The sequence below is a fragment of the Ursus maritimus genome, unplaced genomic scaffold, assembly GCF_017311325.1.
Source record: "Ursus maritimus isolate PB19 unplaced genomic scaffold, ASM1731132v1 scaffold_32, whole genome shotgun sequence".
Taxonomy (NCBI): Eukaryota; Metazoa; Chordata; class Mammalia; order Carnivora; family Ursidae; genus Ursus; species Ursus maritimus.
Genome location: NW_024425786.1, coordinates 3,458,471 through 3,485,963, shown reverse-complemented (window position 1 = coordinate 3,485,963; position 27,493 = coordinate 3,458,471).

Below are 27,493 nucleotides of genomic sequence, written 5' to 3'. Positions count from 1 at the left end.
GGAATGGAAGGTCAAGTGAGAGGCGGGAGCCCCTGTGGGTTGGCTGAGGAGTTTGGAGGTTCAGGACAGCAGGAAGCCATGGGCAGGTTCTGTCCAGGAGGTGGGATGGGCTGGTTACATCCTCAAAAGCTCACTGGGGGCTGCTGTGAGGGGTGAGCTCCGGGGGCAGAAGGCTTCTCCCCATCTTCTGCTGTCTGGTCCAGGCTGCAGTATCTCTCTGGGCTTCTCTCCCTGACCCCTCCTGCAGCTTTCACTTGGTCTCCCTGCCTCCACTCTTGCCTCTCCAGGGGCTAGAGCAGCCAGGAAACACCATTCACTCCTCATCTTGAAACCCCCCTGAGGCTTCCTTCTCTTCCAGCAAAAAGCCAGAGTCCTCATGGGGATCAATATGATCTTCTCTCCCCACTCCTGCCCCCTTCCATCCCCAACTATCTCTGAAGGACATCACCCTAACTTCCTGTGTCCTCCGACCCACACCAACTCTTTTTGTCTTATTTTTCCTCCTTGCAGCCATAGCTCTCATTGCTGGTCTCCCTGCTCTAGGGTTAGGGCCCCAGGGTGGGGGCTTCTGTTTGGTGTGCTACTGCCTCACAGTGTGTAGACCAGCCCCCCGCAGTCAACACCTGTGTGCCATTGTCAAAGTCCCGACTGGGGAGGCCAGGGGAGCTTGTTCCAAGGTGGACCTTGTGCACGAGGAGGGAAGTGGAGAGATCCCGGTGGACTTGAAGACCCAGCCCACAGGGCTTGCTAGCCTATCAGGTGTGAGGGTTGCCAAGGGGGACAACACTCTTGCAGGGTTTTGGCTTGAGCTGCTGAGTGCATGGTGAGCGGAAGCACGTGCGTGTGACGGAGATGGGGAAGGAGACACATGCCTGGCCAGTTACACTGTCCCCTCTCACACTCGGCCAGGGATGGCTGGACCTCAAAGGGAGGTGTCCAGAAGCCAGGCTACCGCCTTCTGAAGCCTGCTTTAACAAATGACTGAGATGGGTGTCCTGGCTCTCCTCAGTGAGATGTCCTTATTCTGAGGCATGCCAAAGGCTTCCTCTCTCCCACGAGTCCTGCACAGTGCCAGCCGCAGGTGCATCCCCAAAGGTGAGGCCAGGAGGGCTGCCAGCCTGTTTCCTAGGGAACGTGCAGTCAGCCCCCTTCTTCCCTCCCAATCCCACTCTTTCAATTTTCTTCTTGTGGACTGGTATTTTCACTGTGATTCTGTCCCAGGACTTCTGACCTAATTCCAATATACTTGTTGGATTTTCTTATTTCCTCTCGATGCTGACTCTGATACATGAGGCTGTTTTATCACTGGGCAATTTTAATTCTCATACAGAGACTTGGTTTTCCCAATTTCTGTGTTTCCTTTGAGTTTTAGCCAACAGGCACATAACACCTAAGAAAGGTCCATGGATTCCATGGGCTGTTTGTTGAATTATGCAAGGAGCTCCTTTATTATTCCCTTTGTGTGGTCTGTGTGGCTCTTACCAGAGGCATGGCTTACATGGTAGCCTACTGTGTGTCCAGTACAGATGAGCTTGAGGGGAGAAGCAGAGGAAATGCTGCTTTACCCCATGAGAAGTTTGCTATCAATGCAGCCAGAGAACACTCACAAGATCTAAGATCACAGATGCGGGCACTGTGGTCCAGTAGGTCAATGGGACGCTGTGAGGGAAGGCTCTTAGCCAGAGCAGGAGTAGAAGTAAGCTCATGGGATGAGGAATTCTTGGTATTGTTGGATTTTGAGATTGGTTAATTCGTTTAGCCAACAAATATGGGCTGGACATTGTTTTCTATGCTGAGAATATAAGAAGGGAGGCATTCAGGCACCACCCATCCATTCACCCATCCATCCATCTAGTCATCCATCCACCATCCATCTATTCACCCACCATCTACCCCACCCACCCACCCTCCATCCTTTTATCCATCCATCCATCCACCCCTACATCCACCATCCATCCATCCATCCATCCATCCATCCATCCTTTTATCCATCCATCCACCCCTACATCCACCATACATCTAAGCATCCATCCACAATACATCTATACTCTATCCATCATCCATCCACCCATCCATCTGTGAGTACCTGTATGCTAAGCATTCTTGAAGGTACCAAGAATATAGCTGAAACAAAACCAAAAACAAACCACAAGCTCTCCCATAAGCTTTCATCTTGGTGGTCAAGACAGATGAGGTTAACTTATAAAGGTACAGAGGATGGAGTCCAAAGGACATAAGGCCTCCCCAAAATAACCAATATCTGTTAGATGGTGAGAGCTGCTGTGGAAAATAAAACAGAGTGAGTACAGAGAGTGGCTGAGGGGATAAGTAGACTGGCCTCCCCGTGACAGGGCCACCTAGCGCCTGAGCCAGTAGGACACTCAGTGCATACTTTTACCCAGGAGTGAATGGTGTCTACAAATGGGTGTGTAGGACGGGACTGGCCACAGCCTACCCTCAAGTGGTATGATATCTAGGGCCAGCCCTTTGAGGCCCAGTGGCATTGCCTGTCCCAAGAAGGGGGTGACCAGTGGCATTTTCAGTGCACCAGGACACAGACCAAATGAATAACATCACTGGCCGGCAATCAGCCAGCCTGAGGGACGGGGCTAAACAATGTTCCCTTTTCCCTTCCATGGCTGCACAAATCAATAAAGGATTAGACTCAGCTCTTGTCATTGGCATTGATTGATTTTGGAATTTCAAAGGATGTTAATTTTAAGATGGCAGCATTTGGGAATATTTCATTATACCCCATTAGGACATTGAGAGCATCAAGTATTTTAATCTGGGGTCCTGAATTATTTAGGGTCCAGCATTGACATGCCTAATGAAATATGCTTCCTCCTTCTTTGGGGGTTCCATATCTGGCTATGGAAATTATTCATTAACAGAGAGAGAAAGAGTGAGAATGCCCTTATATTAGAGCCATTAAAGTGTTCTATTCTGATGATCTATAAACGGAGAAACCACTGATCAGACTCTACCAGGCACACTGGAACATTTGCAATATCATTAATTTTAATGATCTGTTCCAAAATCACAGAGCTATTAAAATAAAACTTCAAGTGTGGGGGGAGAAAAGGAAATGCATTCTAAATTATTGCTAATGAATGGGAAATATTTAAATCATGCTAAATTGACCTTAAAGTTTTGCCTAATACTGTCATCAGACACAGATTACTTTATCTCATGTCAAGTGTCGTCTGCTTGTCCAAACCCTTGTCCTGGTTGCCAGTGTTACAAGTCTCCTTGTAGCAAGGCTCTGTTTATCTTTATTCTATCCACAGACCCTTAGCCAGCAGGACCTTGGAACCAGAAGGAGGGTGGAGAGAGCGGGGAACTGGAAACAGCGAAGTCTGATGGGTATCTGGCACCAACCAGCTGTGTGACCTAGAGCAGGTGGCATTGCCTCTCTGAGCATTAGTTTGGGCTCCTTCCTCATCCTTCGGGATGAAGATTAAGCACCACCTCCTTTAAAGAGGGCTACAGGGACCATCCAACCTGCATAGTGGGGGGTGTCTATCCAGTTTCCATCATATCACTCTCTGGGCCTCTTTCATAATACAGATGGTTCCCCACTTAACGATTTTTCGACTTGACGATGGTGTGAAAGCAATACACATCGGTAGAGACTGTACTTTGAATTTTAATTGTGTCCAAAGCTAGCGGATATGTGGTCTGATACTCCGTCTGGATGCTGAGCAGCGGCAGAGAACCACGTCGTCGCGGGGAGCAGCCGATAAACTTACAGCCATCCTGCACCTATACAACCGGTCTGTTTTTCTCTTTCAGTAAGGTATTCAGTAAACTATGTGGGATAGTCAACACTTTAGTATAAAGTAGGCTTTGTTTACATGAATAGCCGACCAAAGGTGTGATGTCAGTGCTCGGAGCACATTTGCGGTAGGCGAGGCTAAGCCACGCCGTTCAGTAGGCAGGTATAGTAAATGCATGTTCCACATAACGGCCTTCTCAGCTTGCGGTGGGTTTATCGGGCGTAACCCTGCCGTAAGAGAGGAAGGCGTACACTTTGGACTCTCTGAAATCCTTGCTTGCTGCTTAGTTTTCGTCTTCTCTGCTCGAATGCAAATTCCACCCATACAAGGACTTGGCATTTTCCGTGAATGCCTGGATCCCGTGTCTGTAACCACCGGGTACAATGCAGGCGCTTAGCAGAGCTGGCTGGAATGGCGGAAGGTGAATGAATGGCTCTAAACGCATCCTCTTGCTCACCTGCCCGGGTAAGGCGGAATGCAGCTCCGCGGGGCATGGGGAGGACGTCGCGTCTTCCTGGAAGTCTGGACCACGCGTGTTCCCTGCTGGTTCATAGCACAGACAGGAATAACGGTACTACTAAGAATAGCCCATATTGATACAACACTGTGTTCTTTCCACTTATATTTGTATTTGCGCTCTTCTGTGGTCACCATGGCAACTCGGCCAGCCGAGGCTGAAAACTTCCACTTGAGAAGCATAACTGGGATGGAGAAAAGTTAAGGGACTTCGCGAAAGCCACCTCGACATTGCAGTCAGGAGCCCTAAATTTCAGGAGTCTTGACATTTAATCCAGTCCCCTTTTCACCCCTGCCCCATGGGCTCCTTCATACTTTGAATTATCTGTGCACTTAGAACAGACTAGCAGTAAATTTAAAAAACCCATTGTTTTCACTTACAGCACAAGGCAGCTATACGTGGGAATTTTTCAGTGTCTGTCTCGACACGGGCCCGTGCACAGCATTGAACACATGGGTGCACACTCACTAGAGTTTCTGCCACGTCCTCTACATGGGGTGCTCTGCATGGGACCCAAGCCCTTCAGGGGGGCTGCGTCCCCCACCAGAGAGTCTGGAGCCCCTGAGGGAGGTCTGGCCACGGCCAGTGGAGCTTGGGGTGACGTGCACTCTGTATGTAGGACAGAGCCTGCCCCGTGTACACCTAGCAGGGATTCCCTCACTGTCTCCCCTGGTTCTACGTCCTGCTCCTCTTGGCCCTTTGCACAGGGATGGCCGTGGGGAGAGCCTGGTGTTACCTGGATTACACAAACAGCACCTGGAGAGTGGCCAGGGCAAGGTATCGCAAGGTGGGCTGAGGAAATGGACGTCTGCCGTCAGAACCAGTCGGGGCTAACCTGTAAAGCCGCTTGGAGAAGAGTCATCCCAAGTGGAGCCATTCTCGATCCGCCAGCCTCCAGCTGATCCGTCAGTGACCATAAGGGCAGGGGTGAGGCCAGATGAGCACAACCCAGCCCTACCCAGATCAACAGAACTTCCTAGCTAACCTATAGACTTGTGAGCTTAAGGAATGTTTGTTGTTTCAAGCTGGTGAGCTTGGAGGTGCTTTGTCTTGCGGCATTAGCTAACTGATACATACCCGGTCTGCATGCAAGCTACGGGCTTAAAGCTCAGTCTCGGCAGCGTCTGTGTGGGCTGGACTCAAGAGCATTCGCGATCCAGTCTCATGGGAACCAGCTGGGCCAGGACAGTAGGTGACGTCAGTCCCGAGAGCACCAGGAAGGGGGAGAATGGCAATCTCAGTCAGACAGCCGGGAAGACTGTTGAGGAAATGGTGAAGGGTCAAGTTGTCACATATGCCGGCTGTGTGTGTGTGTGTGTGTGTGTGTGCGCGCGCACACACACCTGGAAGCATTCCTGCTGGGGGGAAAAGCAGAACAGAGGCCTCGGGGCCCAGCCACAGGCACGTACCAGCCACCTGCCTCGCCTTTCTTCAGCCAAGAAGCCCTTCTGGGGCAGGTCAAGGGTGTGCAAACCACACCTTTCCCCACGTCCCCCTCTGTAACTCTTCGAACAAAAAGTGAAATATTCTTTGGAGAGATCTTGGTCATTATTTACTGTAATTGTGACAAGACGGACCCATCAACTAGATGTAAAAGGAGACTGTGGCGAGTGGTTGATTAAAACCTAGAGCACGCCACATTTGAGAGCTGACATGAAGAGCTATTTGCACGAGGAACATCAGTAATTTTCAATTAGCAGGAAAGAAGAAAGGGCTCAACGTCGATTCATATAATGTGACTACGGTCGTAGAGAGTGTGCTCAGCAGAGCTGGGGCATGAGGAGACCGTCTCCTGCCCGGGAGGTGCTGTCGGGGGGCTGTGAGGACTCTGAAAGCACGAGCCGTCCGGCTCCCATGGGGACCTCCCAGCCTGTTCTAGGGAATTGTAGAACAAGGGAAAAATGTGTTTTAGGGCTCGGATGGTCATCTCTCCTTAAAGTTTATTGCTTATCTATTTAGGACCAAAGTTGCTTCATTATTTGCGGGGAACTTTCCCTTAACTGAGGGACGCTGAGAAACACGCACAGATGCTAACAGGGCAGGTAAAGGGGAAGGAGGATGGCACTTGCGTTTTCTGGGGAGCACTCCCGTGGCAGGAGCAGTTGTTAGGGTAGAGTCAGGGCCTGGGCCTCCTCCCTTCCTCCCTGCCTTTTGTCCCTTGCTCCTCCATCCCTGCACCCATTCTTCCCCTCCCGTCCCCTTCTTCCCACCCCCTCCCTGTCTTCTCTCAGCCCAGGGATTGATCGGACTCAAGAGACTAATTCACGGACCAAACTCAGCCCCAACTGTTCAAATAAAACGACACGGCATTCGTGGGAACTAATCCAGCCATCTTTGTGTGGAAAAGCTTAACGAACTCTCTCCCTTTGTCAAAACTCACAGGAAACCAGGTCAGAGTCTGAGCCTTAAGCAGATTCACTGCTGGTGGCTGTGTCCACGGGAGCCGCCCCCAGCTGCGGGATCAGTCTCCCCGCCTTTGCCCAGGGCGCAGTCCCTGGTGGGTGCTTTCTGGATGCCGGGCAGGAAGGCCAGGCCTTCTTGTTGTTTTCTGAACTGGCACCGAGGGCCTCTGGCCGAGTTCCCCTCCTCTGGACGACGCAGGACTGCCGGGGGCCCCCGGCCGCCCCGGCCGCTGCGGCTCTGCCCTGGGGCTCTCTGACCCTGTCTGTGTGCCTGCAGCTTCGCTGGTCTGCCCAGCTCCGTTCTGAGAAGGCTTCGTGGGGGCCCCAGCACAGCCCCGAGAACTGGAAGACCTAAGCAGAAGAGAAGCGAAGGCAGAGCGGACGTTCCTTGCTCAGAGACCTGCTTTGTTCCGCAGTTGCCCCTCGGGCTTCTCGCTTGGCTGGCTGGGGGCACGAAAGCAGGGCCAGTTATTTCTGGGGGATGCCCGGCATGCCAGGTTCAACATCCCATATCACAGAACTCTGCCTGCACTCTCCTAGCCGATGGGGGAGCTGCATGTAGAGGGCCGGGCCCCCCCGATGTGGAACCTCTGTCCCTAGGAGGCAGGTTTGAGCCTGGATATGAGGCCCCAGAGGGACAACGTCAAGCCCCGTCATCCTACAACACGGAGAAGGTCTAGAAATCAGACGGAACGGCTCACTACCGACACCGTCCCCGATGCCCTGGCTCGCCCGGGACGAGCCCGTACACAGACCCTCCGAATCCCCACGCTCACCCCCGCTGAGCTGAGTGCCTGGTTCCACCATCACCCATGCTCAACCTGAGCCAGCAGACAGCCCCCTCCTCAGAATAGGCCCATCTCCCCCACTCCCATCCTGACCCCCACCCCCTGCTCGACTCCCCTTTCACTCCTGTCTGTAGAAGAAAAGCACTTTTGCCCAACTCCTGAGACAGTGGCTGACCTTTTGGTCACAGCGATGTCCCCATGGCCGCAGCCCCCTTCCCTGTTAGGTAGCCCCCACCTTGCAGTGGGCTACGCTCTGAGCCACGTCAGGTCCCCATGAAGTGGTGGCTCTTGCCAGCCTCCTGCTCCCAACCATGACCAGTTAGGACCCTCCCCGGTTTCGCATCCCCTCACCCCTGCAGAACTCATCATCACCTGTCCCGTGTCACACACACAGGTCCCAGAAGGCTCTCCGTGTGCAGTGACGAATGAAAACTAATGAAGCTGGGGGGGGAGTGGAGAGTGGCACTCGGCGTCCTGGGGTCCACGGGGGGCACCCCTCCCTGTGTGTGGGTTCCTGGCCTCAGAGGAAACAAGCACGTTTCAAAATCAAGAGGAAGCATCTGGAAACTTCTACAGCAATTTGACAGACTTACTTTATTTCCTTCGAGTTCAAGAATAATTTTTAAGAGTTGGAGGTTATCTCTTGTGTGCCTATTTTTATTTCATTTACCCAGTGATTTGCTGTCCCCGCCCTGGGTTCAAGGCACAATCGGCCAACGAAAATTGTACTTACTTAAGGTATACAACGTGACGATTTAATATACGTATTATTGCTGTGAAATGATTGCTGCAATTAGACGTAATTACCGTTCTGTGCGAGAACGCTTAAGGTCTGATTTACTTTTTTAAAAGTATTTTACAGGAGTATTGGTCTGCAACGCAGTGGTCATTCCCCTCAGACAATCTGTGACTCGGGCTCCGGAGGACCTCTTCCTGGGGCCGGGGGTGGCTCCCAGCCTCTCCTCCACCCGCACGGACACAGGGCTCAGTCCCAGACGCTGAAGGCAGGAGCAGGACGGAGGCACCCGCACCTGCATGGAGGTGGGCTTGTCCAGTGAGGCCTCACAAGGGGGGGAGCGTGGGGGGCGGGAGACCCAGTCCGAGGATGCCTGCTGCCTCCGAGGGAGCGCCAGGAAGGGCCAGCTGTGCGGGGCCCCTACTACGTGCCCAGCACCGAGGAAGGTCCCGGGTGCCTCAGGGCCACGCATGGGGGTACGCTGACGACCGTTGCTTCTTTACAGAGGAAGATGTGGAAGCATGGGGAAGTGAACAGACTTGCCAGAGAGGAACCAGGAGAGAACCAGAGGCAAACTCGGAGCTGATCCTGGAGCCCAAGCCCTTGGACGCCATGATGGGTGTGTGCCCCTGTGCACGGGTGAGGTGTCTACACGCGAGTGTTGCCCGTGTGTCTCTGCACACGCATGGCTGTGTGCACACATACTCATACATGTGGGTGTCCATGTGGGGGCAATGAGATCCCTGGCAGCTGAGAGGGTGGGCGCCTAGCCCCTGAGCCGTGTTCTCCCTGGGCTCTGGGCCTTGGGCACCGCCTTCCGTGACGGCAGGTGTAGACGCCACGGCTGTGGCACCTGACCCTCCCTCCCACGCTCAGAGGCCACGAGGAGCCAGTTCCTTTGCTCTGCCATCCCTCCCCAGGAGGGGGTTGAGGATGTGCCTCCCCACGCCCCCACGGGAAGGAAGAGCTGGTGTCTGCCCTCCGGGGGAGGGATGCCCGTGCAGGAGGTGCCCATGCATCAGGAGATGCGTGACTTTTGGGGGGCTCATTCCCCGTGACCAGTGAAGCAGAAATGACGGCGCTGACGCTTCCACCTATGTTCCTCACCCCTGCATGATGGCCCATTGCTAAATAAAGCTCAGAGCAAGGTGTTTCCTCCAAAGGGGCAGGATGTCGTCACTGAAGCCAGACTCCATGGAGGCCACCCCCAGAGCCCACACGGGCATGGCCAGGCTGGCACCCTGCTCTCCCACAAAGGAAGGGGGCCGTGGCAGCCGACCTCTCCCACCAGAGCCCCTGCCCCATTGCTCTGCAAGGGCTTTATTTCTGAACCCATCCCTCCCCTTTCCAAGATCTGAGTCTGCCCAGCCCAGAGGATGGATCTACAACCAGCTGTCTGTCTGTCTGTGCCTTGAAGGAGGAGAGTTGCCCTAGGACTTAGGCCTGGTCAACCCTTCCCCACCCCCAGTTCAGGCCAGACCCACAAACAGGCTTCTGACTACAGATGCCAGAGCCCAGAACAACTACCCACGGCCAGAAGAGGCAAGTTAGGTTTCTTCTGCTCAGTCCTGTGTCCAGGGTGGCTGACCAGACAGGCTGTGGTCTGGGGTAAGCTGAGTCACCCCCACGTGCCTAACTACTGAAAATCCAAGGTTCGAGGAGCTGAGATGTGGAGAGTCTGAACCCCTGAAAAGACGTCTGCCAGTGGGTGGGTCTGGGCAGGTGTGGGATGGCTTTAGCTTGGGGGCTTTGGACCCCACGTTCTTGGAGGCAGAGCTCTTAGCCCCCTCTTTCCCCACAAGCATTAGCAGACACTCAGGGATATACCACTGGGAGGTCCAAGACCATTTCCAGAATCACTGATGTTCTTGGGAAGTGGAGTCAGAACATTGGTCAGATCATGTTTTTGGGAAATACAGCCCTGGTTTGGCAAAGGTTTGGACTCTAAAATTTGGGGTTCTTTCTTGATTTTAGAAAACTGACCTTCTCCACTTGCTGAGTAATGTCCAGCTGACCCAGTAATGACCCAGTGCCCCCAGGGGGTGGCAGAGCTCCAGGCAGATGGTCTGCTGCCAGCGGCCCTGGGCATTTCCTGGTGATACCCCTGGAGCAGGGAGGAACGGGACCAAGGAGTACACCACACTGGCTGGGACAACAGAGTGTGAGCATCGCCTGGGGAGGCAGGGCTGTGGCTGTGGGTCATGAGTCTGTTTGGGACAGAAAGCCCACCAGCATCTGGGGGTGCAGGAATCAGGTCTCCACTTGCCCCACAGAGGGCCTGCAAGGACATCTGAATGTAGGTTTCCAGCTAGGGGTGCAGGCCTGAGTAGTTCTACCTTCCAGAGGTCAGGGGTTGTAACCCTGGACAGTGAGCCCAGGGCGGCCCCGCCTGTGGCAGCTGTCGGCACCTAGCACAGCTCCGCATGGGGGCCACGTTCTCATCCCAGTTCCAGGTGCCCAGGAATCAGCAGAAAGAACTCAGCACCCCACCAAGTGTCTGGGGTCGTCCCCACCCGAGCAGCTGCAGGGATGGTGGAGAGTATCGGTTTTCCATGCTGTGTTCAGAGTTCTCAGAGCTTCCCATCCCGCCCGGCTCAGAACTCGGCCTTTCCTGGTATAGACTGTGTGTGTCCTCAGCTCCAGCTTTCCAGGCAGATTGCCTGAAACCAGAGCTGCTCACAATAAGGGGCTTTTTTTTTTTTTTTGATAAATAGGGACATTTCCTAAAATAGTGGTCTTTATTCAATTGGCAGTACGTTTTCAGGAGCTGTTGCACACGATTAGTGCCCACTGGGTGGCAGTTAGGGACAGAGCTCTTTACGAACCTGTGCATTCAGGATCAGTGCTTCCCACCAGCTTCCTGGTCACGGGGGCCCCGTGCGTCAGGGGACAGTGAGCGTTTCATGCTCACGCTGGCTGGAAATGCCTCCACGTCCTGCCCCTGCAGTGCCGGGGACTTGAGACTACACACTGCGCTTCCAGCCTGCAGTGTATTTTGATTTCCTTTTTGAAAAGAAGTGCTGCCCCTTCATTTACCCACCTGTCTGGCCACGGAATGTGAGTCCCAGGTGAAAGCTGCATTGTGGAAGAGGGAAAAAATACCGAACATTTCCCGGCTCTGAGGCAAAGCAGGAGAGCATGTAAAAATATCTGAAATAGCACGTTTTGAAGAAGCAGCTTCGACTGAGAGACTCTGCGTCTGAAACGCATCAGCACTGAAAATAGCTAGAAGGTTCTAGGGAGAGAGTTGGGGGGTAGGTATGGAGGTGGGGGTACCACTCCACCCAAATTTTACCAACCTTTGTTTTACAATCTTTTTTTTATTTTTTAAAGATTTTATTTATTTGACAGAGAAAGACACAGCGAGAGAGGTAACACAAGCAGGGGGAGTGGGAGAGGGAGAAGCAGGCTCCCCACCAAGCAGGGAGCCCGATGCGGGGCTCGATCCCAGGACCCTGGGATCATGACCTGAGCCGAAGGCAGATGCTTAACGACTGAGCCACCCAGGTGCCACAGCCAACCTTCTTTTAAAACTGCCCCAGAAGGCCTGCAGTGTGATGCGTGTGACTAACCAGCCCTGCCCTCCTTTCCACACCCGTCCTCCCGGGCTCAGAAGGACACCGGGCAACAACGGTTGGAGGAGGGCAGTGCCGCTCCCCTTGCCTGGAAGCATCTCCCTGCGGAACCCAGCTGGGGAGATGCAATGAACAGGTCTCTCTCTTTATGAAGCCATCTTGTGGTTAAATGGGTAATCCTTTGGCCTGGGGGCTCTTCTCCGGAGCCTCCAGTAAACCTTGGAGAGTCAGGGCCGTGAGAAGTGCCCCTAGGGCTCTACGTGTCTGCAGAAACGGCCTCCGGGAGCATTCGCAGGGGAGCTCCCGGGACAGAAATGGCAAGTTGCCCAGCTGGCTCGGAAGGTGTTTCGGAAATGTCTCTCCCCTTTCGGAGACTGTTGGGGGGTGTCTTGGTTTGCCATGCGGCCGGACCAGGGTGGCTGGCTCTGGCGTGTGCGTTTGTTTAGGGGTTTGCTGGTTTCAAAGGAGAGCTGGATTTACTGGTGAAAATACCAAAGGGACTGTGGCTGGGTTGTCGCCTGAAGCCGTTTCATTTCAGAGCTGGGGGTGTTTTCCCAGACAACATCCAATTCCACCACCCTGGCTGGGTGTCCCATGATTCAATCAGCTGTGACCCCCATGTCCCCGCAGTTAGTGTCCGACCCCACAGGTTAAAGGGCTTAGTCCCGCAAGACCGCTGCACATCAGAGCCCAGTTGCGAATTCTGACAGACTGGCTATAAATCAGGGGTTCCCTTGACCCCTCCTCAGGCTCCATAATGTATTAGGATGACTCACAGAACTCAGGAAAGTGATTTACTTAGGTTTCCCAGTTTGTTATAAAGGATACAACTCAGGAACAGGTAACGGAAGGACACAGAGGAGCTGCCCTGTTCACCCAGGTACAGCACCCTCCCCATCTCCACGCCATCACCAGCCCAGAAGCTCATCCAGTCTCCTTGTTCCAGAGTTTTTATCTCTGCGTCCCCTCCCCTCCCTGGAGGTCGGAGGGTGGGGTTGGAAGTTCCAACCCTCCCATCACTTGGTCTTTCTGGGGACCGGTCCCAACCTGAGGCGCTCCAGGGGCCTCCTCTTGAGTCCTCACCTTCGCATGGACTCAGGATCTCGTGAGTACAAGGCGTGCTGCTCTTTGCACTCAGGGAATCCCGGGGCTTTAGGAGCTCTGTGCTGGAACTGGGACAAAGCCCACAGAGCCTCTCCGGCAAAGACAGAGCAGGTGGAAAAACGGGGGCGAAGGCTCGTGGCCAAGGAGGGAGACAGGTGGCCTTCAGCACACCATGCTCCAACTTCCACGTTCCTTGTCCTCTCCCTGTCCCCATACGCCCTCCCAGCCCCTGGAGACGTCTTCCTCCTTGTTCCCCATTGTGGCAGCCGCACGACTTCCTTCTCCCCTGATGGTAGTGGCAGAAACTCTGAGTCATCTAAAAGGATGCCAGCAGCCCTGCACAGCCAGTGCTGTGATCCCCCTCCCGGGAGCCAGAGAGGGTGTTAGAGGAAGAAGGGCTGGATCATCAGACACGTTTGGGGGTCTTTGGAGTAAACAAGGTGGAGCAGGACTGCGGGGCTTCTCGGAGCCTCCAAGAGCCAAGCACAGTCGAAGGCATTTACCAAACCCACTTCACTTAAAGTCTGTTAAGGTTGAAGTGTGTCTCCCAAAAAGATCTGTTCAAGTCCCGTCCCTATACTTGCGAACAGGAACTTAGTTGAAAATAGGGTTTTGCAGACAGATGTAATCAAGTATAGAAGAAGTCACTGGGTGGGGGGCCCCTCATCCACAAGGTCTTGTGTCCTTCTAAGTGGAGGGAGGCGTTGATGGGAGAAACAGGGAAAACACCTGTGAAGACAGGCAGAGCTCAGACGGCACCGCCAGAGGCTGGAAGAGGGAAGGACAGACTCCCTTAGAGCCTCTGGGGGGAGCACGGCACTACGGACATCTTGACTTTGATTTCTGGCCTCCAGAGCTGTGAGAGATTAAACCTCTGTTGTTTTAAGCCACCGGTGTGTGGCCCTTTGTGACGGGAGCCCGGGCAATCCTACACAATGTCCGAGCAGGGGTCTTGCTTCTCTGCCTACACTCGCTTCTCCCTGTCTTTTCACCATTGTTCACCCCAGCCAAAAACCTCAGGGTCAACATTTTTCCTCCCTCTTCCTCTTCCTCTGGCACCCAGCTCACCGGCAGGGCCCGGAGGCTCTGCGCCAGGACCCCCGGAAGCTGCGTCTCCCGTCTCCTCTGCACCCCCTCGTGCCTGGAGAACCGAGTCCCAGCCCCTCTCCTGCTCCCATGCAGCCGAACGAGGGCCCTGAACACGGCCCCCAGCCTGACTGTCTGGGGCTCCCTCCCCCCCCGCTCCCACCACCCCTCTCCCACTGGCTTAGGACACTGGACCACGCTGTCTTATGTTCCATTGTTTCAAACATCTTTTAAAAGGCTAAGGGTTCTGCACAGATGAGAAGAGACCCGCAGGCCCTCGATTTACCCACCCCACCCTTGCCGACACTCCCCAGAGCCAAGCCTTCCACTCTTTACACTCTAGCCTCTATGCCGGCCCTGGTATTTGTTTAAAAAAAAGAAAAGAAAAGAAAAGAAAAATGCTTATCTGACTTTTTCTGCTTGATTTCGGTTGCTCTGCATGGATTCCCCACTGGGAGGACCGGGCTCTCACTCTAAGCTTTGCTCCCCGAACCTGCCAAACAACAGAAAACACCCCCGGCTCCTCGCCCCCACCTCCCAATAGCATAATCTGTGGTTCGATCAATATTCAGCATTTACATAATTATGTAATTATTATTCACAGCTGAGCCACAAACCAGTTCTATGATTGCACTTCCTTTCCTGATCAACGCCATGCTTCCCATGGAATGAAAAAGCACCCGACTTTCATTTGCTGGGCCCTTCTGCACCTACCACTAAAGGGTCCCCAAACACTCGACTGGAGTCATAAAATGACTCGCATTTTGGCCGCGAATCGCAGGTAGGCTCACGGTTCTGTTTTCATCTTTCGGGGCAGGATGGCTCCGGGGGTCTCCTTCCTCTTCCCTCGCAGTGGACGGGTCGCTGTCTAGGTGTGCTGCCGCAAGGGTCTGGTCTGGGGACTTCCTTTGTGGTCTCCCCGCACAGGCCCTCACCTCCCGGGGGGGCTCAGCTCTTCTCCCTCACGATTCACTAGAACCAATCTTCCAATGGCCCCAGGGAAAAGGGGGCCCGGAGCCAAGTCGATGGCGGTCTCCCAGGTCTGAAACGTCTCCCTTCCACCCTCGTACTTGATTCCTAGTTCAGGTGGGTATAGACGCCTGGGCTGGAGATTTTCCTTTTGAACTTTGCAGGTGCTCCTCAAAATCTCCCAAGAAGTCCAACACCATTTTGATTCCTGGCGTTTAGGCAACTGGCTTTTGTCTTCTGGAAGCTTCTATAACATCTCTTAACCCCTCCAGTGTGCTGAAACCGCACCAGCACGAGCCTTGGGTGGGTCTTTTCCGTTACTGTGCTGTGTACCCAATAGATTCCCCTCAGCTTAGAAACTCCCTTCCTTCCTGCAAAATGTTTTTCTCCTCTTATTTTTTATGTCCCCTTTCTGGAACTTCTGTCAGTAAGACATTAAGCAGATGGATCCCCTAATTTTCTTTTCTCAGCCATTTTCCACCTTTGCATTGCTGTCTTTTCCAGGAAATTCCCTCAACTTCATTTTCCCACCCTCCTATTCAAATTTTAATTTCTCCTGGCATATTTTTAATTTCTAAAAGCTTTCCCCTGTTCTCTGAATGTGTTCTTTCTAAAGGGAACATTCCGTTCTTTTTTCAAGGTTACAATATCTTGTCATCAATTTTACATCCGTGCAGCTCTCTCTGGCTTCTTGCATTATTTCTGACTCCTTGTGTTTGCTTCTTTTGGTCTCTCGACTTTTATATTGCAGGCTTTCCTAAAATATTTGTGTGGTTACAGTTACGACTGAGGTGCAAAACAAAGATAGGAATAAAAATAAAAAGACCCCACGCCTCCGTGAATGATCTTCATGGGTGGTGGGCTTGGTTCTGGTGGGAATTGATGAGGGAGGTCATGCGGCTGGAACCGGCGTCCCTCCCAGGAGAGCACCTGCCATCTGGGGTCGTGGGCGCGCAGGGAGCAGAGCGAGGGAGGGTGTGGACCCTCCCTATTCAGCCTGCAGACTTCACCCATTTTTTGTTTGGTGTTTTATGCTTATGCACATATATGCAGACCAGCTGGGATGGAAGACTGTCCCTGACTCCGGCAGTAGAGGCCTTCTTGGGTTGAACTGCTCCTGGGCAAACCTGTCCCTCTGTTTCCAGCTCTGTTTTCTGTTTTCGTGCCGCCCTTAGCATCCCTGGTGCCTGCAAGCGGGAGCTTCTCCAGGGGTCTTGGATACAGACCAGCCGTGCTCTTCCCCAGCAGCCTTAGCTCTTGGCTTTCTCAGCCGGCTACACCCCAGCCCTTTGAGCATCTGCTCTTCCACTTCCAAAATGTTGTCAACTCATTTCTCTGTCCTATCCTCACTGGAGCTTGTCGGTAGGCTGGGTTCATGCTTCTTTTATTCCTGTCTTGCAATTTTGGTGGGGTTTCGGGAGGCCGCAGGGCTAAACACGTGTGCTCCAGCCATTATGCTTCCCCCGGATCGCCGCACCGCTTCCTGCCGTTCATTGCACACATTCCCTTCTGCTCCAGGATCTCACGGCGGGCGGTCTCCCAGCCTGCAGCGCCCAGACCCTCCCTGGGGGCATGTCTGTCTCTTTCCCGTCCTTCAGCTCCACTGGGACACCAGGAAACCGCCCCTCTTAGAAAGGTGACCGCCAAGAGTTCAGCTCCCAGGGCGGCGCCCGCGCGGGGAGCTCCACGGACCTGCTTTTTGATGAGACAAGCAAAACCGGTGGAAACTAAACGCAAAAAGTCATTTGAGTTCTCTTGAAGTTGTCCCAAGGGCACGGAGCAAATATTCGCTCAGGAAGATCGACCCGAACCCGGTGAGTCTGTGGCACTTGAGCTATGTGCTCCCCATCAGCGCACTGGGGCAGAGGCTTCCCTGTGCGGGGGTGACCGGGAAGATGGGCCCTTCGCCCCCAGTGCCCTGTCGGGGATGTGCCGTGGCATCTCACCGGGAGGGGCGGGCGGCCAGCCTGTGTCGTCCCCTCTGACTCAGCTGGGGGATGCTGATTCCTAGTGACACTGACAGGCGAGAGCTTCCTTCCTCCACCAGCCCCTGTGGGTGGAGACTCTACTCCAGGAGCGGCGGGCCGAGAGGGCTGGTGTCCCCATCCTCCTCACCCGGCTTGCTCACAGGGCAGGGTGTCTACACCTGGGGAGGCAAGCTTAGAAAACCAAAGGGTCCCACAAGCAGCAAAAGAAACAGATGCATTGGAACTCATCAAAATTGAAAGCTTTTGTGCTTCAAGGACACCCTCCGGAAAGTGAAAAGACAACCCACCGAATAGGGAAAGTTTTTGCAAACCATATTTCTGAAGAAGGACTTGCATCTGGAATATAGAAAGAACTCTCACAACCCAGTAATAAAACGACAATATTTACCCATGTAAAGATGGCTAGAGGATCTGGATAGACCTTTCTCCAAAAAAGATACATAAGTGGCCCAAAAGCACATGAGAAGATACTTGACGTCAGCAATTACAGAAACGCAAATTAAAACCACAGCGGGAGACCCCTTCACACCCACTAGGATGGTTATAAGCAAAAAAGACAATAGTGAGTGTTGAAGAGGGTGTGGAGGAATCATAACCCTCACGTCCTGCTGGTAGAAACATAAAATCATGCCCCAAAACGGTGAAGAACGGGGGGTTCCTCAAATGCCTAAACATAGAGTCACCTTGCAATCGGGCAATTCTGCTCCGAGGATACTCATGGAATCTCGCACATGGACGTCCACAGTATTCATAATGGGCAAAATCGTGGAAGGACCCAATGCCCATCAGCTGATCTAAGGGCACGTAGAATGGGCAACATCTATGCGGTGGGGTATTAGGTAGCAGCGAAAGAAACGAAGTATTGATCACACGCTACAACATAGATGAACTTCGAAGACGTGCTGAGTGAAGGAAGTCAGTCACAAAAGGTCATGTATCATGTGATTCCATTTATACAAAAAGTCCAGGACGGGCAAACTTATAGACACTGAAAGGAGATTGCTGGTGGCCAGGAGCTGGGAGATGGATTGGCAGGAATTGGGGAGGGACTGCTGATGGGAATAGGGTGGTTTTGGGGGTGGTGAAAAGGTCCTAAAATTGACTCTGGTGATGGTCGTAAATCTCTGGGAATGCACTAAAGAGGATGAAGCCGTACACTTTACATGAGTGAATTGTATGATGCGTGAATTGCAGCTTGACGAAGCTACCATAAAAGTGGTGGTCGCCCACCGCCAGGCAAGTATTTCTCTCTCTGAACCTGTGCTTTTTCTGAGACAGAATTTCCCCTACAAGTGATTTCCGGGCCACGCAGAGTCTACACTGGCAGCTGTCGAGAGGTAGAGACTCATCTCTTGATGCCGGTCACACCCCCAGTAAGCGCCAGTCTAACAAATACTCATTGAAAGCGTGAATACTTCCCTTTTTTGCAGCGTATCCTGTGGGATCGGTGCTCCTCTTAGCGCCCTTTGGAAAGCACTTCCCTAGAGCAGCGGCCCTTCACCGGGCATGACTTTGCCCCTCCGCTCGCGGACGCTTGGCAGCGTCTGGAGACACGTATGGTTGTGGAGACGGGGGGGGGGGGCAGGTGCTGCTAACATCCGGTGGGTAGCGGCCAAGGGTACTGCTGCACCCTATGGAGCATGGGACAGCCCCCCAGCGAGGAATTATCAGGCCCCCAATGTCAACAGTGCTGCTCCCGAGAAACCCTGTAGTACGGCGGTAAGATTAGCACGATTGCCAAAGCCACGCGTCATGGGCTGAGTTATGCCCCCGCCCTCAAATTCATGTCTTGACGTCTTAAGCCCCAGGACCCCAGAATGTGTATTTGGAAACTGGGTCTTATTTAGAGAAGTTATTAAGGTAAAATGAAGTCATTAGGTGGTGTCCTCATAAGAAGAAGAGATCAGGACACAGACACACACAAAGGGAAGAGCATGGGAGGGATGGCCGTCCACATGCCAGGGAGGCGAGCCTCAGGACAAAGCCAAACCTCTGATAACCTGATCTCAGACTCCCAGCCTCCAGAACGGTGAGAAAATAAATTTTTGTTGCTTAAACGCCCCAGACTGTGGTGCTTTGTTGTGACTGTCCCACCTTATCACTGTACCGTGCACGTTTCTGCTGCTTCCTACGGACCGGTGACTTTCCCCTTGGGGTTCATTAATGCAACTTGGGGGGCGCATTTGAAAACCCCAATGCTCCCCCAGATCAGTGAGATCAGGGGAGTACGACGTAAGCCGATGCTGAGAACCACTGCTGTAGACCAAGAGTTGGTTAACGAGGTCTGCGCCTCACTATGAATAGGTCCATGGAGACAGGTGTGTGGCTGAACTTGCCCTGTTCCCCTTTCTGGGGCGAGAGGCAGGAAACGTGGGAGTGGTAATAATGATGGTCTTGTACCTGTGTTCCTGGAAATTCTGACTTCGCCTTTGGGAATGTGCTTTGGAAAATGTTTAAACCCCGTCCCCTCCTCTCTGGTGCCGTGGCTACTTCCCCCTGGGTCTTTAGGCACCTGTGAGCATTTTCAGCTGAGCCCAGGCAAGAAGTCTGGGCTGCCCACTGCATTCAGATAGAGGTGGCCAGCGGGAAAACAGGTTCCAGGCCATGCCTCCCTCCTCCAGGGCCCCTCTTTCCTCCAGCCCGTGCCAGGCAGGGAGTGGATTTCCGTGATTGATGTTGTCCTCGAGGCACTCTTCTTTCTGAAAATGTTGAGGAGAACTAATTAACCTGCAGTAATTAGAGAAATGCTCAGGTTTCCTTTTTCATGTGCAGAAACTGCTAACAGCCACTCTGTGGAGATGTTCTGACCCACTCTGGTGGCTCTGGCCCTCTCCACGTTTCCCCAACCCCTCCCTTAAGTTCGAGACATTTCAAGTCACGAGTTGGTGTAACCAACTGTCCCCTCCAAGAGGAGATCCCATGTTGTAGGCCCTTGGGGGGCACCTGCCCGGCAAGTGTCAGGCTTATGCAATGAGTTATGGGCTCACTGTGTACCCGTCCCCCGTTCGTATGTTGAAGTTCTACCGCGAGGACCTGAGATGGTGAGAGTATTTGGGAACAGGGTCTTTATTGAGGTACTTAAGGTAAACTGAGGTCAGATGGATGAGTCCTAATCCAATCGGACTGGTGTCCTTTAAGGACAGGAGGTGGGGACGTAGAAACACACAGGAGGAAGACCACGTGAGGACATGGGGAAGAGATGGCCATCTGCACACCAAGGAGAGAGGTTTCAGAAGCAACCAGCCCCGCCAACATCGTGTTCTTAGACTTCCAGCCTCCAGGATGGTGGGAGAACAGATTTCCGCTGTGTAAGCCCCTGTCCTCGGTGCCTCGTTATGGCAGCCGAGCCGGCTAAGCCACCCACCATCTGATTGACTGCACAGGAGACAGAGGTGGGCCCTTTCCTGGGTTGGATAATGGAGCCACAGCCCTTCACCAGATGTGGTATTATTCCTACCCTGATGTCCTGATGTGACTCTCTGCAGAGACCGCGGGGCCACCGCCAAGCAGAACGCTCACTGCTGAATCTCGCCTTTTGTTTTTAATTGGAGCCATATTGTGATGAAAACAAAATCCTGGTGAGAAATGCTCCAGCAAGATGTCTCCTCCGCTGAATTTCCACCTGTTCCCTGCTGGTCCTAGGACACTGGTTTGGGGTTCTGAGGCAGGCTTTCAGGGGATTCATAATTTCCGCAGAGTGTCTCAGACCTGCAGGTGTTGGAGAGGGTCTGAGATGTGCTCCCGGTGGCCTCGGAGTTGGGCGAGCCTTTTGTAAATGAGGTGTGTTCCGTGAATCGGAACCTAGGACAGCAGGGAGCATAGCCTGTATCCTGGGGACGGCTGCCTCACACCGAACACGCGGTGTCTGTGTTTGCATTTGCTTTGCTGGATTTGGGGCCCAGCAAAGGTGACTCACCTTCCCTGCGGGGCCTCCAAAGAACTAGGCAGAGAGAAGACAGTGGGGAGGTTGCGTGCCCCACGGCATCCCATGGGCCGGGAGTCACCGCCGTGACCCAGGACAGGATTCCTGACGCCAAAACCAGTCCTGCCTGGACCAGCCTGGTGCAGCCACGCGAGAGCCAACATTCCATGAAGAATTCCAAGTTAAACACTCTTCACAGAATTTTCTTTTTCAGTCATAAATTTCGTGTTGCTCTTTTTAAATGCACTGGTCCATAAAAACAATGGATCAATGGTTAAAAATGTGTTTACTGCTGAAGAAGTTAAAGACAGTGATGATGACGAATGAGTTGGCGGTCCGTCATGCTCCGAACCAAAGACTCGAGCGGATTCGTCAAACCTCGGACAACAAATACATGGTGTATTTAGTTTCAGCCAAAAGCACCGTCAGTCCCCTCGCTGATGTTAATTTGAGATCTACTGGTTTTATAGTTTTGTTCGTATTCGAATTTATTTTGTTTCTACAGTTGCAGAAGAGCTATAAACATAAGCCGTGTGCACCTTGCTCTATATTTATGCTTATTTAAGTAACGTGATTATAAAAATAATCTGAGTTGAACCACTCAAGCTGTCTAAGCAACAGTATCGTTCTGGCGTCTAGACTGAATCCCAAGAGGAAGAAGTAAGTGTGTGTAAATAAACGAAAACTACATGTGTATATACACGTATTTCTGTGTGTGTCTGTGTATCTATTTTATTTCTATGCATTCATGTATTTATTTTATGTGATATATGTGCATTCGCATAAGCACACACTCATAAAACGGGTGTGTATATACCCACATATGCACAGCGATGTGTACAGACACGGTACGTGATACGTTTGTATTACATGATAATATCTGCAGGCCAAGCGGTCAGGAACACAGATTCGGGATAACACAGACCGGGATTTATTGCTGACCACATTGCTTATTAGTTTATTTGGTGTCTCTGGGCCTTAGTTTCCTCAAAAGTAGAATAAAAATAGGAGTAATATATAATATAATATATATAATATAATATAATTATATATAATATAATATATAACATAATAAAATAATATAATATATAATATAATCCAATTAAAAATAATATATAATACAGTATAATTTAGTATAGTACTATATAATAGAGTATAGTATCGTATAATAGAATGAAATAATTAACAATAATATAATACCTACCTTGCAGTGTTGCCGTGGGGATAGAATAACAGAATGCATAGAGTCTGGGCACATAGGAAATAATAGATATTAGTTCTGTATTTGTCCTGAGTGTGCAGGTGAGAACAGAGAGGGAACTCTGGGAACCATGGGTGGCCTGGACGTCCCAGACGTCCCTGGGGCACCTGCCATGGAACCGACAATGAGCCATGAGCCACCAGGGCAGCCAGGCCAGGGAGGGGGTGCACCCCCTTCTCCAAAGCTCAGACTGGCTCTAGCCATCCTGGACTTTGGAGTCCCTGGCAAGCTGATGCTGGGCGCTGGCTGACCCTGAGGTTGCTCCGGATTTTGGAAGCCCAGGAGAAGATGCCTGAAGATGGACAGGTGGCTGTGGAGGTGACCTGGTGGGTCCCCGAGGTATTCCAAGTCCATCGCCAGTGGGGGCGGGGTGTGTCTGGGGAAGGAGAATGGCCAGGCCCTGGATCTCTGATGTCTTCGCCTCCTCAGATGTCCCTCTTAGGGAGACAGAATGGGGTAAAGTGCTCGGGGGCCCCACAGTCTTGCTTTCAAATCCCACCCATGTTACTTCCTGGCTGGGTGCTTGAGAACAAGCCTTCTGAGTGCTTTGATCTCAGCTTCTCAGCTCTGGGGTTCAAACACCCCTTGGGAGTACCACCGTGAGTCTTCAGAGCATCATGGAGGGAGCTCAGTGGGGTGCTAGTAAGTGTTCTGTATGCCCCCTCCCCTCTTCTGGCTGCTTCTGTCTGCTGTAGGATCCCAGACCTGCTCAGCCCCTGCGGCAAAGTGCTCTCATCCCATTCCCTTCCTGCGGGTCATCCAGACTCTTGGGAAAATCACCGTCCACACAGGGCTCCTGGGACAGGGAGACGCTGTGTCCTCAAACCACAGAGCCAGACAGAGACTGCAGGCCAGTGGGATCCATGTCCAGTCCGCCCCAGCCCTGGAGGACAGAGTGTGTGTACCTTTGGCTGACGTGGTTAGGCTGTGCCCTTGGACCCTGGCAGGAAGATAAACCAGCCACACGCCGTGGGCACACAGGCCCCGCGGCTTCTACCCTGCACGGCCTCCAAGAGTGGGCATTGACGGAGCGTGGCTGAGGGCCCCACGTGTGACGAAGGGCTCGGGCATCGCTTCCCCTATAAAACCTCCTGTCTCCATGGGTGTCACATCCCGGCTTAGTGCCCACACCTGCCCTCCATCCCCCTCCTTTTCTTGTTCTGGGTGACCTTACTCACCACTGTCGCTTTTACCCGGGAGGAACAGGAGTGAGGCTGGTGGATTATTGATCCTTTCTGCGAGATGCCTGTCCTTGACGGGCTATTCTTGGCAGTTTCACCCAACAAAGCTTCCCCTGCCAGGTGGCCCACTTTGACACGTCAGCATCTGTGTGCTCGGGGACAGAACCCGCTTTCCCTTTAGCTTGAGCCAAGAGCAGTGAAGAAGTCCCCTCTGCGTGGGGACAACAGGCACTGCATCCCGAGCCTAAGTGAAAAGATGGCAGGCAGAGCACCCACTCCCACCAACACGTTCCTGCTTTCTGGAAGGAGAGGTTTATCCTGGAATTTCCAAATCCCACGGCGCCCGCACAGGCTAGAAACCTGCCCCTGTGCACCCATCCTGGGCAGTCCTGGGTGAGGTCCCGGGCTCCATCCTGGCGGCGTCCGTGCCCCTACCGGCTCGGGACGCCCCTTCTGCCCCAGCAGGCTGTGACTCAGATGCCCCCTCCCAAGACAAATACCTTCCCCCACGGTGCTCTCTCCACCAGGATGATTTGTGCGACAATTTTCTTCTTCTGAGAAAACGCGAGGGGGAGAAAGAGGAGGTGAAAATGGGAATGTTCGGTAATTAATTTAGAATGGAGAAGCAGAGCTCCGTCCAGGCGGTAATTGGATTTTAACCCCTTGGGAGTTTTTAAATGCAGATACTAATGTTCAAGCTATCTTTCCTTGCAGTGTCTCCCCCTCAGATCTGAGGAGGGTTGAAATCCAGGGGAAAGCTCCCTAGGTCGGGCGAGCTTCCCAGGACGAGTGGGCCGTGGGCGATGCAGGAGCGGTTCGTCCCGAGGGCGGGCACCCCGAAGGATGGCCGTTCTGGGTCATTCAGAGCTGCCCAGGAGGGCACTGTGGGGCTGGGCTCTTTGTTCGATATTCCTCTTTGGCTCATAGCATAGTAGTGTTTCACAAGTTTTCCAGAAGTATGGGGGGGGAGGGACTCTCTTCCAGCCTTGCCCTGACGGTTGAGCTCTGGGAGGACTGGGACTAGACGTCCAGACTTCGGTTCTTTCAGGTTGGCACAGCGTCCCAGAGCTCCTGCCTCCAGGTGGCAAGCACGTCGTTCCAGCCCGGGTGGTGGTTTGAGGGGCAGCTCAGGCAGTGGGGTGGGGCTCACCTCTCTGCCGGACTCCCTGTGCCGTCCTGGCAGGGGACTGTGTGTGCTCACAGCCTCTCCCTCTCGACTGGGGGGAGTCTCAGGCTGGTGCCCCCAGGCTTGTGTAAGGCAGAGCTTATGGGGTGGCACTGCAGTGGCTCCCAAGGCACTGTTTTTCCTCATTGTACACACGTCAAGATCAGTGTGTGTGATGACATCTCAAAGGGGATCTGCACCTTCCTGATGCCAGAACTAAAGTGCCCTGGGAGGGTCATTGCTGGACTGGAAACAGTAGATAGAGGGGTTTTCAAGGCTGCTGATGGGGCTCACTCCCCCTACTCTTTCTTCTCATTGATTGACGGCAGGACCTGGCCTTCCAGGGTCTCCTCCTCCAGCAGATCTTCCCAGAATGTTTCCATCCAGAACTTTCTGTCTCCTCTGGACTTCCATCACCTTAAAGCTGGCACAAGGCTATTTAAAATCCCGTGGTTCTCTTCCTGCATTTGGTGGGTAAGTCACCCTCGGTAACTTGCATTAGCCATTGGCCCTTTACTCTGGTCCTTCCCCTGCCCTTCCCCGTCCCCGCCCTGTGTTCTGAGAGCTGCCGCCTACGGACCACATTTCCCAGACTTGCTTGGTCCTGGGTTGCCAGCTGTCCATGGGGAGGCACGGGTGGGCGATCAGAGGGCAGGAGGAAGAGAGAGGGTATCTCTCCCTGCCACCATCCTTGCAGGATTTGCTTGCTGTTCGTCTCCCCGTGTGGCCTTTGAGATGTGTATTTCCCTCTTACACAGGAGGACAGAGATGGTGTAATTTTAGGGATTTTCTGTTTGTGACCATTTGGGAGACAGGAGAGCTGACAATGAGCCAATAATTTAGGCCTGTCTGTCGTGGTGTCATGTGTTGGCAGTAAGCACAACTCAAGACGCCTCCCGTGGGCTCCAAGAAAGCACCGGTCACCTGTAGCTTTCCCATACAGCTCCTACCTGCCGACCCCTGGACTTTGATCCCGTCCCGACCCCTCAATGTCGTGGATGTGGGTGGGCTAGAGATTTTCAGTCTGGGGCCCTGCAGCTTTGGAAACAGGCCTGGACCACACCCGGCCATTTCTCGGCTCATTTGACTTGCTGATACGGTGGCCTAGGAAACCGCATCGTTGTAGGGCAGGATTACTGTGGTACCCAGATGACACATGATTATAACAAGATGTGTGACCGAGAACTACGGTGCAAAGCAGTCTGAGTGAGCATCTGTCAGGAGGCCCGGAATAGACTCCGTGGAGACAGAAATCTAGCTACATTAAGTCGATCGCCTCCGGGTCTCATGCACATTCGCTCCCCGCACACACAGGGCCTTTTTGTGTCGCTGTGGTACGGGGAGAGAGAGGAGAATATTTGTTTCGCAGGCAAGGCCCAGTTTCATCCTTCGCTTCTGGTCTAACGGGGTTCTTGTAGATCAGGAATGTGTCCCACAGCCCCGCAAGAGTCCAAACGGACCCCGATGTGCAGGGAACGCGTGGGGCTCTCCAGCCCTCCCCGTGCAGGGGCAGCCGCAAGCCACCTGCTTCCCGGCTGGCCAGGCTGGCCATGGTGATGGGCCGGTCACCCTCCACCCCTTGGGCTCAGCCCCACACACATACCATGAAATGTCCCATCTCTAGGGGCCCCTTTACTTTAGGGCTGATTAAAAAAAATTGAAGAGAGTTTAGAAAATACACATGAAAAACAAACCCCCCAAAATCGAAATCACCCATAATCCCCAAACCCAGAAATAACCAAGTGAACATCTCTTTCTTCACTGATTTTTAATATGCTTGTGTTTGTAAAAGCCACTTATACAAAATTAGAGGATTCTGTATATTTGGTTGAACACTTAACTTAAAAAAAAATCCTGAGCGTGAAATTCAAGGCTTGTTGGCTTAAGATACATGCCTGTGACTATGGGGCAGAAACGTCCTTCCGTGTTTAGTTTACTAAGAGTTTTACCAGGAATGAATGGTGGCTTTTTAATTGATTTTTTTTTTTTTTCAGCAGCTCTGAAAGTGAACAGATGCTTTTTAAAAACGACCTGACCCCTTGACGGAGGGTTTGTTACTTGCGGCCTCGCCATTGCTTAAAGCCTTTTTGCAGCTTCTCCCAGGGAAGGGCCCGCTGAAGCCGTTGTAACTTGCTCGGTAAATATTTGTCGAGTGCATGGATATTGATTAGATGAGGGTTTTTGAATAACTTAAAGGAGATGACCTTTGTTCTTTGCTCTTTCCAAAAGTGGGTCTTTTCAGAGCGAAGACTGGTGAGTGAGCATGTAAATGGTAACACAGGCGAGTCCACAAATAAGAAAGGAAGACCCCATCCTCCACCCTCGGGCTGAACCTACCTCCTGGGTGAATCACTCCCGGATGTCTGGGAAGTGTGACCGCAGCGCATCCCAGGGAAGTGGAGAAACATGGACTCTGGCTCCTCTGCTGTCACCAGGCAGGCAGATGAGAGGGTCCTGCCGTTGGGCTTCAGGCCTAGAGCTTTTCCTGGTACCTGCCCCACAAGCACCAAGGGAGATCCTGGAGAGGAAAAGAGGGGGCGGCAGATACCAGACCAGGAGGGGCTGCGGGGAGCCAGAGGGGCTCCCTACAATGGAGAGGGCATCACCCAATGGGGTGGCCTCTCAAAGGCCATGGCCAGGTTTCGGGGAGACGCATGCCCCTTGCAGGGTGAGGCTGTTCTGGATGCCATCTGCGCTGTTCCTCTTCCTCACATGAGAAGCTGGAACAGAGGGAGAGCTTAGGAGTTTGTGGGTGTCACGAGCTCCCGGTGGTGAGGCCCCTTCTCCATGTTCCCTGCGTGTGGTCCCACTGACGTTGCCTGTGACAATCCTCCCTGGGCATCTGTCCACCCCCCCCACCCCAGACAGGCTCAGGCTGTTCACGTTTGTATCCCGGGGCAGCATGGGATCAGGAGAGAGTAGGTGCTTAGGAACACAGATGAATGAACCCATTGATGAAGGTACGCGGGGACCAGAGAGACGGCCCCTCGTGCCGCGCAGGCTGGGAGCTCACGTGTGCG